Source organism: Silene latifolia, chromosome 6 (assembly GCF_048544455.1).
Source record: "Silene latifolia isolate original U9 population chromosome 6, ASM4854445v1, whole genome shotgun sequence".
Classification (NCBI taxonomy): Eukaryota; Viridiplantae; Streptophyta; class Magnoliopsida; order Caryophyllales; family Caryophyllaceae; genus Silene; species Silene latifolia.
The window spans coordinates 60,259,217-60,272,196 of NC_133531.1; the positions used below are offsets into that span (position 1 = coordinate 60,259,217).

The window sequence follows — 12,980 nt, forward strand, 5'->3', positions numbered from 1 at the left end:
CGAGCGGATTGTCCACAATCCGCCCGTCCAGCATATGCAATCCGAGCATCTTCCCCAGCTGGACGCCCGTCCAGAACCACCACAAGCCGCCCGTCCACCCCAAGAATCCGCTCGGCCAGATCCTCCACAATCCGCCCGTCCCGTGCCCTGGACGCTCGGATTGTGTGACAGCTAAATCCGTCTTCTACATGTTCAATGAAGGATGCGCATATTTTTCCAAAGACCGGCGAAAAGGAGACCGGAGTCTCTCTCGAGACCGGCGATTCCTCAAGGACTTAATCGTCATTTAAGCCCTTAGTTAACCCTAATTTATGTACCTAATCCTCCCTATAAATACCCCATTAGTCTAATTAGCTAAGCATGTTCTTCTTAGCAATCTTTAGTGTAGTTAATATCAATCAAATCTCTCTTTAATCTTGTAATCAACATTTAATCAAGTCTTAATACAAATTTTATTTCCTTAATCTCTCTTTTGTTCATCTTTCATTTTGGGTAATTGAAGATTATTTGGGTTATTATTGGGAGATTGACAACCTTCCAATCAATCATCAAGTACTTCTATTATTCTTTGCTTTATTATTGGAATCATTAGTAGGTATAATCCTCTTAATCCCTTTTTAATTATTGTTAATTATCTTCATTTATTCATCATGTTTTACTTTGTTGGTATGATTGACAACCTTGCTAGCATGTTCAACATGATAATGAGTGAGTAGTTTCCTTAGCTAGGGTTAATGGGTAATTAGGGGAAACCAACATGGGGGATGATTCATGCTTAAATTAATATGTTTTCATAGTTTATTTGCTTGCTTGTTGTGATCTCAACTTATGCACATGTTATGTTTGATGAAATGCGAGCCTATGAATCCTTGCATTTTTTTACCCATCACCTATCCTTTCAATGAGACTTGTAAGACATAAACCAACTCGAGTCTCATTAGACCATGCATATAGTTGAGTAGGGAAGATTAAGTCGACTTGTAGGTGTTGTACAATCTAATCGATTGCTCCGGACCCAAACTTTCCTAGGATTGTAAGATATAAACCAACTCGATCCATCACAACAATAATTGCTTGCTTATAATTTGAGAATATATTTGTATGATCAATTCCCATGAATCCCCTATGACCCCATGACACCCTAGTGCCTTTTATCAATTGTTTACATCCCTTTTTAATCATCTTGCTTGTTTACTTTTATTGCTATTTAGTTTAGTGATCTTCTACTTCAAACCCCAAATTGTGACACCCCTAGACACCGCTAGTTGCAATTGAAAATCTCATCTCAATTCCCGTCCCTTGGGATCCGACCTTTACTTACCTCTTTACTAATTGTAGAGTTGTTTGTGGAGTTATAAATTGTGTTTTGGTCTAGGTGCTCCTAACGACAAGTACCGAAAACTAAACCCTCCAAGAGGTACCGACCACTTACATGTAGACTTAAACACCACTCGGGATCCCGTATGCAAGCTTTGCTTAGAAGGCGCGTCTTCGACGATTGTAAAACAAACTTTGAAACAATTTAACGAAAACAATTTCGAAAAATAAACTTTCTCGCTAAAAAAGGCACTTCGTGCGACGATCTTCAAACGAAGATTGTGACTTCGTTTCTTACTCAAATCTGAATCCAAAAGATGTTCTGGAATCCCTAGACTCCAAAGATTCGAACTTTAGCAAAAAAACGAAGTAAAAAGTACTTTGAATTAATTAAAAATGAACGAAAACAGGTGCTGTCCACACGAGTTTAAAAACACGATTTATGTTGTACTTCGTACAACGATTTTCAAACAAAGATTGTGACTTCGTTTCTTGCTCAATTCTAAATCCGAAAGATGTTCTGGAATCCTTGAAGGACAAATATTCAAAATTTAGCAAGAAACAGAAGTAAAAATGAATTTAAAACAAAGATATATGGACGAGAACAGTAGCTGTCCAAAACGCGGGAGAACACAAACAAGAGAGCAAATCGATGCTCTAATGCTTGTCTAATCCTTTGTATGAACCTTGTACTTTTTTTCTGGGTATGAGAGGAGTTTGAGGCAGCTTTTTACGTGAGGTTGATGAAGGTTTGCTTAGGGTTTCGAGCTCTCAAAACCGTGTATGTGTGTATGCTCTTTTTCCGTCCTATTTTTTCGAGTGTGAGGCTTGGTTTATATAGGAAACGGGGTAGGGGAGCTAGGGTTAGGTCATTTGGCTGGTATATGGTTGGCTTGTGGAAGGGGGAAGAGAGTTGGAAAAGATATGGAAGGTGGAGGTGGATATGGTGGTTATGGAAATGATAGGAATTGGAGATTGTGTTTTGGTTTTATGGAGATTGTGAGCTGTTTATGGGAGGTGAAAAATATCTCCTATGCTTGGAGAGCAAACAAGTAAAGGTAGGGAAGGAGTAGGGTTGGATTGAGCTCGAAAGGAGCTCGGGTTTGCACCCTGTTTTGATGCGGCAAAACAGGGGCTCGGGTGCGGGTTGGGTACAGGTTTTTGGACGTGGGTTTGGGTCAAGTGGGAGTGTTGGGTTATGGGTCAGGTGAGAGTGTTGGGTTGATGGGTAAGGGTGGGTTTTTGGGTGGTGTTTTGGTTGGTGTTGGGCTCGGGCAAAAAAATGGGGAAGGGGAGTTATGTGTGCGGGTTTTGGGGTGGAAAAGGGGGAGGGAAAAAGAGGTGGTAGTGGGGTTCGAACCCGGGACGTGTGGAGATGGGGGATGGGTCAAAGCAAGCCTCAAGAATCGTGCCAAAATCCGTCCAAAAAACGAGCTTAAAACCGTCTAAAAATCGAGTTAAAAACCGCTTGAAAAATCTAATTTTTCAAATTAAATAAAACGATAAAAACACGAAAAACCATCACAATCTCATTTAAAATAAATTTAAATAAAAACTTTGAACGATAATTCATTTTTCAAATAAATTATAAAAGCTTAAATTTTAAATAAACTTAAAAATATGAAAACCGATGAAATAAATTTCATTTATTTCAAAATAATTTAAATTTCATTTAAATTATAAAACTGTCAAATAACGCTTGTCCCGCGCATCACTAAACGAAATCCGCTAATGAGCGGTGTAAGTAAACATGTGTCCTATCATTATCGGGTATTTTGTCGGGATTTCTGTAAATTCCAATATCGACGGATACGGGTATCTACAAAAAGATAATTTAATCATATGTAAACAAATAATTAGACATAGGATGTAACATTATAACTAAGTTAATTACATCCTTTTATGAATTTCATATGTTTTTTTTTGTATAAGATTTATAAAATAAAAGTGGTAAAAGTACAAAAAGTAACTAAAGTTAAGGGTTGAAATATTATTATACTAAACTACCCTACTTATTTCACATGCCGAAAATTTTATTGCAAAAATATCAAAATTTTCTGATTTCCCTCCATAATCAAAAATGAGATGTACTTTAAAATACAAAATACCTTTATGTTAATTTATCGCTAAAAACTTTTAGTGTGAAAAATAAAAGATCCCTCCATCTTAAAAATTTAATGGGGCATTTGATTAGGGATAGTATTCAGGAAAAGAAAAGGAATCAAAACCCTCATTCCCGTTGATGTTGTTTGTTTCAACCTCCCCCCCCCCCCCTCCCCCCAAAGAAATGGAATTCCCTTTCCCTACCTTTTCCTTACCTCATTTGACTACCACTTCTACCACCATCGCACCGCTGCCACCACAACCGACGACACCATCCAACCTCACCACCACTACCGACGCTACCCTTTTGCTCCTTCGCTCGCGACATGTCTCCCCTTATCCCCTTAGGTGATACATCCTAGGCCCATGAACCCACCCTAAAACCATCAGATCTGGTGTTTTAAGGGGTGAGGGAGGCGTTTTTGTGTTTCATGGACTGGTGTGGTGGTGTTTTAAGTGGTGATTATGGAGGTGAATAGTGATTTGGAACAGGTGGGCAACGAAGGGGAAGAAGTAGTGTTATGTGATTGACACACAAGTGATTGGTACGAATCGTCGGTGGTCGACAACCTTTATTCTTGTTGGTGTGAGTCATGTTGGTCATGGTTCGTGTTGGTGGTTTGTAGGTGTTGCATGTTCTTTTTTTTTTCTTTTTTTTTGGCTTTTTATTTCATTCCCTTATATTTTAACCGAAAAAAAGAAAGAGAATCAAAGGAATTCCATTTCCTCTCCATTCTTTTGCCTTTAATTCCCTTTCCCCCTTGTTCGATCCAAACGCCCTCCAAGTGTCCCTCAAACACTGATCCGTTCCAAAAATTAATTATCATTAAACCCACAATTTAGATTTCCCTTCTCAAGAGATAAAAAATGTTTTAACATAAAAAATACACTAAAATACTCTTAATACTTTATACATCCAAAAAGATAATCTAAGAACAACAATACATATGATAGTAGCTTAGTAGTGACAAGACTCGCAACTTCAACAACAACAATGTTAGGCATCCAGAACTTCAAGGTCTAATATAGACATGTTCCAACTCAAACAAAATATGTCTAATGTTTGGGTGTTATATCGTCTTAAGCTAAAATCATTATGCAAAGTTCTTCTATAGTGGTTGGAAATGGTAGAGGGACCATTTTATGGGATCATCCTCTGATCGACGGTACTTGTCTCCGTATACTATGATTGCCCGGATTCCAGATAACAATCTAGGCGCTACTATAGGCGATATGTGGTGTGAAAATATAGGGTGAAAACGGAGCTTATTCGCTAATTTCTTCCTCTAATTGAGCACTAAAAAATCACGTCTGCTATTTTATTTATTCCTGACACAAATTTAGAGGGTGCGATTTCCTGGAAAGAGCATCAGATAAATTTTCGATTAAATCTGCTTTGGGTTATTTGAAGGGACCGGATGCGAACATTATCCCCGTGCCCCTAGTTTGGAGAGTGTTTCTATGGTTAGACGCTCATGGTTATGGTTAATGTCAACTAGGTTAGGAGGAATATGGGTGAAGATCCGTTGTGCCCAAGATGTAGTTCTGAAGAAGAAGTGTTTGAGCTTCTACTCCGCTCTTTTCCTAAATGTCACAATTGGAGCCAAGTCGAGGACTTAGCCTCTCATGCCTCGTTTTTCAACTCTTGTTTTTTCAAATTGGTTGTCAAATAATGTTATCAATAATATTCCCAATCCTACAGAAGACTAGTCGATGCACTTTGCGATTACTTGTTGGTGGATAACCCCATTAACCCTCGTGCCTTTATCTTCCTCCAATTCCTAACCTCCAAGAGGGCTTTCGATCAGTTTTTCATGTTCATCCCTCATTTGGGCAGTGCAAAGAGGGAAGTTTTTTTTATAGATATATGGTTTCCTCCTCGACATGGTTGGCTTTTTCTAGATACTAACGGAGCGTCGAAAGGTATCTCGGGCCCAGTTGGTAGTGAAGGATTTTTTCGAGACGAAATAGATTTGTTAGCTGCTTACTATTTTTCTTTTGCTTTGTGCTCCTCTATGAAGGCCGGACTAGTATCTCTTTTTACCAGGTTGGAACGTGATAAGAAACTAAGATTGGACAAATTGATTATTCGAATGGATAGTTACCCTTGTATTCAACTTATTAGTGAAAATCAACTCTTTAGCAATAATCCCAAATTTATGGTGAAAAGATGCAAAGACCTGATTAAAGAGGGGAGTCGGATTATCAAGATGGACCTGATTCGAATTGATAATAATTACTCTTATCTTCTTCGTGTTCTTTCTTATTATAATCTACACTTTTTATCACGTGAGTTTATAAAAGAGATTCATTAGTAGGTGTGTAATACCCTAAATTTATCCAGGAACTTTTAACAAGACATTCCCAAATAAATAAGGGTGTTACCCTCTCGGTTGCCCGAGGTAGTACATATCATAAGACAAACAATAAAAGAGTACTTTAAACTGAATTGCATATTAATGTCAAACTGTCTTACAAATTCCAAAACCAGTAACTTAATAACTAACTAATAAAACGGAAGTCTTTATTATCTAAGTTAAATAAAAATAGTAAGCTACTAATCGGTCGCTCCTAGGTGATGCTCGACACGTCCCACGCCCCAGCAACATCCACAACTACATATAAACATTTGCATGACTCACTATTTCATTTGCCGAAAATATCAAATGGATCATCGCAGAGTTAAAAGTAATTTTAACACAAGAGCGCACATAGTAAACTAGTGGTTGACATACTAAAGACACATGATTTATATAATAATAACAGTAACTTGAATATTAATGAACAACAACAACAACAATGCAACAAACATAATAACGTATACAACATGGTTTCACGCCCCACACGTAACAACCATCACCATACAACCTGGCCTCACGTTTCACACGTGCCAACCGTCTGAGCACCTCTATTGTAGAACAACCCCTTAACAACGTGTTAGAAACCACTGCGGTACAACCCCCTAAATAAGGTACCGTGGCAATCACATCATCACTCGCACAACCCCCTGAATAACGTGTTGATCGACATCTCATCACTAATCAACTTTCACAATAATAATAGTAAACATTCAACCATCTCAACGCATTATTCACAATATCATAAGCACTATATACAATCCATCTTAAGACAACAATAATAATTGGAGAAGTGAGTAAGAAATCCCTACCTTTTTGCTAGTCTTCACGAAATTCACGTCTAGCACAATACTTAGAATCGATCCTCTATAAACTCGTTGCCTACAACATATTGTAATACTACGGTTTTATGAGTTGTTGGGTACTCTATCGAGTGAGGCTTACTCTGTCGAGTAAGTGAGTTTTGCATTCTGGACAGTGTTCTGTCTGTCGGGTACTCGATCGAGTAGGGGTAACTCGATCGAGTAAGGGGCTACTCGATCGAGTACCTCAGTCACTCGAAAGAGTACGTTGGTTCTTACGAGTTTTTGGCCGGGTTTTGATAGCAATGCGAGAATGATATATAAAGTTTTTTCACCAGTTTCTTTTTACTTTTTACTTTATTCTAAATATTTTACAAGAGAAAACAAACTACATTTAATCTTCTCTCGCATTGTTATCAAATCCAAAGGGCTAGAGTCGTCAGATCGCAGAGTTCTTTACACCTTTGAGACCATCATATTGTTGGTAAGATCCTAGTACAGTTTTTATGTTTATTCGTTAACTTTGGTTTAAACCCTAATTGGGTGATTTGGGGATTTTGAGAGTATTATTGGTATTATATTGTGATTGTATGACTATATGTTGATAGGAGGTGATTTCGTAGAGGAGCACTATTGATCTGCTGCTTGTGTCGATTTGTAGTGATTGCATTCCAGGTAGGGTTTCCTACTCAGTTATTGTATACATGATTATGAGATGGATGTTGGTTGTTGGCATTTGGTTATATCGTAATTGATTTAGTATTGTTGATATTGTAATTGGTTGTTATTGTTTGTCTGTGGTTCACGAGGTGCGCCCTCGGCTGAGTGGAGTCACTTGCGGGAGTGGCTTCACGCTATTGATTTGCCCCTTGTGGAACCCGCCACAAGAGGGGATGTGCACATTAAGGAACATGGGTTTTCGCTCGGTAAAGATGAGCGGGTGATGCGTGTCCTAAATATGATGTTTTACACCCTATTTCACACGCATTTCAGAGCTCAATTATGTAGTTTATCTACTATTTTCCCTATTTCCGTCTACTTTCGTGTTTTTGTGTAATATTGCAGAAATGTGAAGAATCCAGCGGAAATCGAGCCGAACCCATCCCTAAGTACTTAGCATTGCATTTGACATAGAGTAGTGACTCGAGAGATGAACTTGGCGCGTATTTCAAGGCCTGAAAGATATATTTGCGAGAGTTTCAGAAGCGGATTACCAGCTACAGTGGTCTATAGACTGACCTACATGGTCTATAGACTGTCAGAATACTGAACAGAAGTCTGCAGGAAAGAGGAGCAGTCGATCGACTGGTGCCTTTGGTCGATCGACCAGAGCACGATCATCAGAAGCTTCTGTACAGCGCAACTTAGTCGATCGACTGGTCCTAGTGGTCGATCGACTGAACAACGAGTCTGACGCAAATTAGAAGACGTGATAAAGCCCATTATAATTAGGTTATGAGGATTAGGTTACGGGATAATTCCTTTATAACGTGATTCAACTCTTCTGTTTTGGGGGATCTAGTTCATATCATACATATCTTTAGTTTACATACAATAAAATATATTAGCTATTCGTAGTTTAGAATTCTAAATAAAGTTCGTACCTTACTTTCGGATTCATCGCTTATTCCTTTGCTTTGGTAATCCTAGTCCTTTAATTTCAGTATTGTTTTATTCGTTTCATTAGTATTAGTTCTTGCTAGATAGAATCCCAAGCCCTAGTTATAGTTTTATGCGAATTTATTCATTCAATTATTTCAATTATGCAATCCATTATGCTTATTATCAAATTAGTTCTTGTTATTTGCGTAAATATGTGTAGCTAAACAACCCGTGCTAAGATGTAGGGGATCTATAGCGTAGATGGCATTAGAATAGGTGACCCCGAATTAGGGTTTGGTCGATCGATATGCTTAACTAGTCGATCGACTGAATCGGTTTGTCGATCGACTGGGGTAGCTGGTCGATCGACCGACTTCGTGTCTGATTAGCACCGTTTGATTCGTTAAGTGCAATATTTAACAATGAGACCGAGAGGAGACTTGTTAGATGCTTAGTTTTGACCAACCCGTAGATCGAGAGATAGGGAAGGGCATTAATTAATGAATTAAGACGACTAGATTGCTAAGATCGAAAGATAAGTAATTTAGGCTTTATGAATCACTTTTCAGGGCGAGAGCTAGTATTAGTGAGACCTAGGGACTAGTAGCATAGGCCGAAAGGAGCTACTAGTTAACTTGGACCGAGAGGACATGTTTTACCCATCCTACACGACTGTATTTCGGACTTACCTAGGATTATGTGCCATCATAGCTATAGTGAACCGACCGTCTTAGCATTTCTTTTATCATTGTTTACATCCTTTATTACTTTTATTTGCTTATTTAGTTTATGTTATTAGATTTAGATTTAATTCATATCAAAACCCCCTCAAACTGTTACCCTTAGACTAAAATTAAAAGCAACTATTATCTCCCTACCTCCTTGCGGATCGACCCTTACTACCGCTTGCTAGTTGTAGTTTGGAAATTATAAATATTATTTTTGATACTCACATCGACAGGTATCAAATTTTGGCGCCGTTGCCGGGGAGGCAGCGCTAGTTTTAGTTGCTTATTTATTTTAGTCTTTTTCTTAGTTTAAGGAACTTTTCGTTCCTTAAACTTTTCTCATCTTCTTGTTATAGTTTATTCTTATGCGCAGGTCTCAAAAAGGCGAATTATTTCCCCTTGATCTCGAGTTAGAAAGGACCCTGCGAGTTAAGAGAAGGCTATTTCAAGAAACACAGTCCGAGGAAGAGCCTAGTTCTCGGTCTAGTTTTTACGAGAACGAGTTATTTGAAGAAAATCCACCACCATCTCCAGTTTCTTCCACAGATACCGTTACTTCTCCAGATTTTCTAGAGATGGTGAAGAAGCGAGTATAGCGATCACTCCGAGCCAAAAGCCGAGAATCTCTATAAGGGATTCGCGTTGCCAGCTGGGACGGATAGAAAATTTGAACCGAAACTGCCCTACATTAACTTGGTTGAGAGAAACCAATTTGGGGGAGCTGCAAATGAAGATGCAGCTAAACATATGGAGATATTCATTGACTACTGTTGTTCTATACCCCCACCAGCAGGTGTGACCCAGGACCAGGTAAAAGAAACGATGTTCATATTCTCACTCCGTGATGCCGCTAGGGAGTGGTACCGAGATCTGGATCGAGCTGCTAATGGGATTACTGATTGGAACTCGCTGGCCCTAGCATTTTATAAAAGATATTTCTCTGCATCGAAGACCAATGCGATTAGAGCTCAGATCACGAGTTTTAAGCAAGGACCTAATGAAGATTTTCATGAAGCTTGGGTCCGTTTCAAGAGGCTGGTGCGATCTATTCCACACCATGGGTTTGAGCAATGGAGCTTGTGCAATCAATTCTATAATGGGCTTTATGATGATCAGAGGGCTATCCTGGATGCTGCAGCTAATGGTAGATTCCAGGAGAATGTTGGAGAAACTAAGGGGTGGAAGATTATTGATGATATGGCCACCCATAAAGCTGAGCATGGAAATTCTAGGGGAAATCAAAGGAGAGCTGCTGAATCTCCTTCTGTAGCTGCATTAGAGGCTCTTACGGCAAGATTTGACAAGTATGAGTTAGGAGGAGCTTCAAAGGGAGGTATTTACCAAGTGAACGCTGTTTCAGACGGTCCTTTTTCATGCAAGAGGTGTGGAGGAGAAGGACACGTTGCAGATTTCTGTATCAGTCCCAATGAGGTTTGTGCAGCTTTCCAGCATTATAGGCAGACCAACACTTATTTTGAGCCGAATGTTCATCCAAGCTTGAGGTGGAGTAGCCAGAATGTCCAAAATCCGACTCCACCTCCGCCGCAGCAGAACTATGTGCCCCCTCATAAGCAGCAGCAGCCATACCAAAAGCCTCCGTATGTCCCTCAGCAGCAACAGCAGTTCCAAGGTTCCGATTTTACTGAGTTGAAAAATTTGTTGCTAAAGGAGTCTCAAGCTAGAGAGGTCGGGATGAAATTGTTGGAGTCTCAGATCGCTCAACTGGCTAGCAAGAGTGCAACTCGAGTTCCGGGGCAATTACCGTCGCAGCCGGACCAAAAGAAAGAAACTTTGAATGTGATTAAGTTGAGGAGCGGGACTACTCTTAATGGGCCCGCTATTGCGGGAGATAAACCCGAAAAAGCTGCTGGAAAAGGAAAGAAGAAAAAGAGCGAGAAAAAGACGAACAACAGCGATCACGGTCGATCGACCGCCACACCCAGTCGATCGACCACCCTTTATTCTTCAGCGACACTTTCTGATCTTTCTGATCATTCTGAAAAAGAGGAGATCAGTCGATCGACCGACCCCACTGGTCGATCGACTGATGATGCCGCTGATGTCAAACCGTTTCGTCCTCAAATGCCAGATAACTTGAGGGACTACTTATTTCGGGGTAAGACGACTCCGAAATTATCAAGGCAAGATCCAAATGCTGATGGGTCAGTTCCGGTTCCAAAGTATGACCCTACGACGGTTAATGGTTCATTCCTGAGACGGTCTGAAGAAGGTTCGAGCTACAACAAGGATAAAGTATTTGATTTTCAGCCTAAGTCCACTGATGCCGGTATGAGAGACCTAGAGGAGAGGGCTAAGTTGCTTCTTATAGCCCCTTATCCAGAAAGACTAGTGCCAACCAAAGATGAGGTAACATTCGGTAAATTCAAAGATTTAGTGTGTAGTTTTAATGTGCAAATACCTTTCTTAGAGCTAGTTAATCAAATACCTGCATATATGAAGTTTATGAAACAGCTATTAGCTAAGAAAAGGTCTTTGAATGCTGTCGAGTCTGTGCATTTAACTGAGGAGTCTAGTTCATACTTAACTCACACTGCTGATCGTAAACTGTCTGACCCAGGAAGTTTCTCTGTTCCCTGTAATATTGGTACCTTCTCCATTGAGAAGGCATTATGTGATTTAGGGGCTAGTGTCAGTGTTATGCCTTTGAGCCTGGCTAAGACATTGGGATTGACTAGATTTGCTATTACTGACATGACTGTGCAAATGGCTGACCGGTCTGAGATGCGACCGATAGGTGTTTTAGAGAATGTGCCCGTGCAAATTGGGAAGTTCTTTTTTCCCGTTGATTTTGTTGTTTTGGACATTTCTGAAGATGTCAACACCCCAATTATTTTGGGAAGACCATTTTCGCACACCGCCGGTGCAAAGAATTGATGTGGGGGGAAAGAACTTTGACCTTTAAGGTAGGGAAGCACTCTATTATGTTTGCCCAGTCCCCTAGGAAGAAAGTCCCTATGTGGCCAGTTACTTGTAATGTGATTTCTGAAAAGAAATCTTATTTTGTGCTTTCTGATATGCCTACTTTAGTACCTATGCCTATTCCTGTTGTGACACCTCCGCCCTAGATTGGGAGCAAATTGGAGGACAATTCTTCTGTTTTGGATATTGCAGGGAATGGTTTGGGGAAGGAAGAGCCGTTCATTGCTCCAGCTGTGAAGGAGCCAATCGTTCAAAGAGGCGGTCTAGGATGTCTTAGCTATTGCACAGATGAGGAGCCCAAGAAGGCGCCAGTTCGAGTTACAGTTTCAGACTTGGAGCTTGAAACTGAAGAGGATGTCCAAGTATGGGAAGATGCTTCTGATGTTGACCCGTCGGATGATGTGGTGGAATGGAGTGCTAAGAGGTTGAGCACCGCGGAGGGTACTTCATATAGCCAGAAGCCATGGTCGGAGATTTTCCGCATTTTTCGCGGATGAAAACTTTTTATTTCAAAAGTTTAGACACTTTTATTGCATTTTTAAGACTATTTATTGCTTTGGTTTGCGCGAGACTTCGCTTTAATTTGGTTTGCTTAGGATTTATTTAGGCTATAAGACTTTACATTTGGGTTTAGCGCAATTTTGGGCGCGTTATTATGTGTATTTGCAGGTTTATAGACCATATTAGCTCAATTTATTGAGCTAATTCGAAGAAATCAGAAACTTACAACAGGTATCTCAGTTGATCGACTGCCTTGTATGGTCGATCGACCGCGCCCCGCTGCTGTATCTGTTCACGAGCATTCCGCTGCTGTGTTTGGTCGATTTGCGGAGTTGAGTTAGTCATTTCTCCACTTTATTCTCTGATTCATTTCTGTTTTCTTCCGTTTTCTTATTTTGCACATAATTTTGCGTTTCGTAAATTGTTTTCTCGGAATTACGCGCGGTATTTTTGTTTCTTTTCAGGTACTTATGGTAGCATTGCTGGCTACTGAAACCTCCTAGCTCACGCTGGTTTGGGGAGGTTTCCTTTTGCGCTTAAAATCTTGTGAGTTTCCGAGTTCCTTTTCATGTCTTCTTTAGTTATAATAACACAAATTCCCGTTTCCCTTTTATTTCATTACATGATTT

The 12,980-nt window shown here is 39.9% G+C and overlaps 1 protein-coding gene across 1 annotated transcript in view; it reads right to left on the bottom strand.

Moving 5' to 3' along the window:
* The window catches only part of LOC141586824 (polypyrimidine tract-binding protein homolog 3-like), a 34,222-nt gene extending 22,157 nt beyond the window's left edge, over positions 1 to 12,065 (bottom strand). Inside the window, exon 1 of the mRNA XM_074408195.1 lies at positions 12,054 to 12,065. The gene's annotated coding sequence lies outside the window, so the exon portion shown is untranslated. The remainder of the gene's footprint in view (positions 1 to 12,053) is intronic.
* Between the last annotated feature and the right edge of the window lie 915 nt (positions 12,066 to 12,980).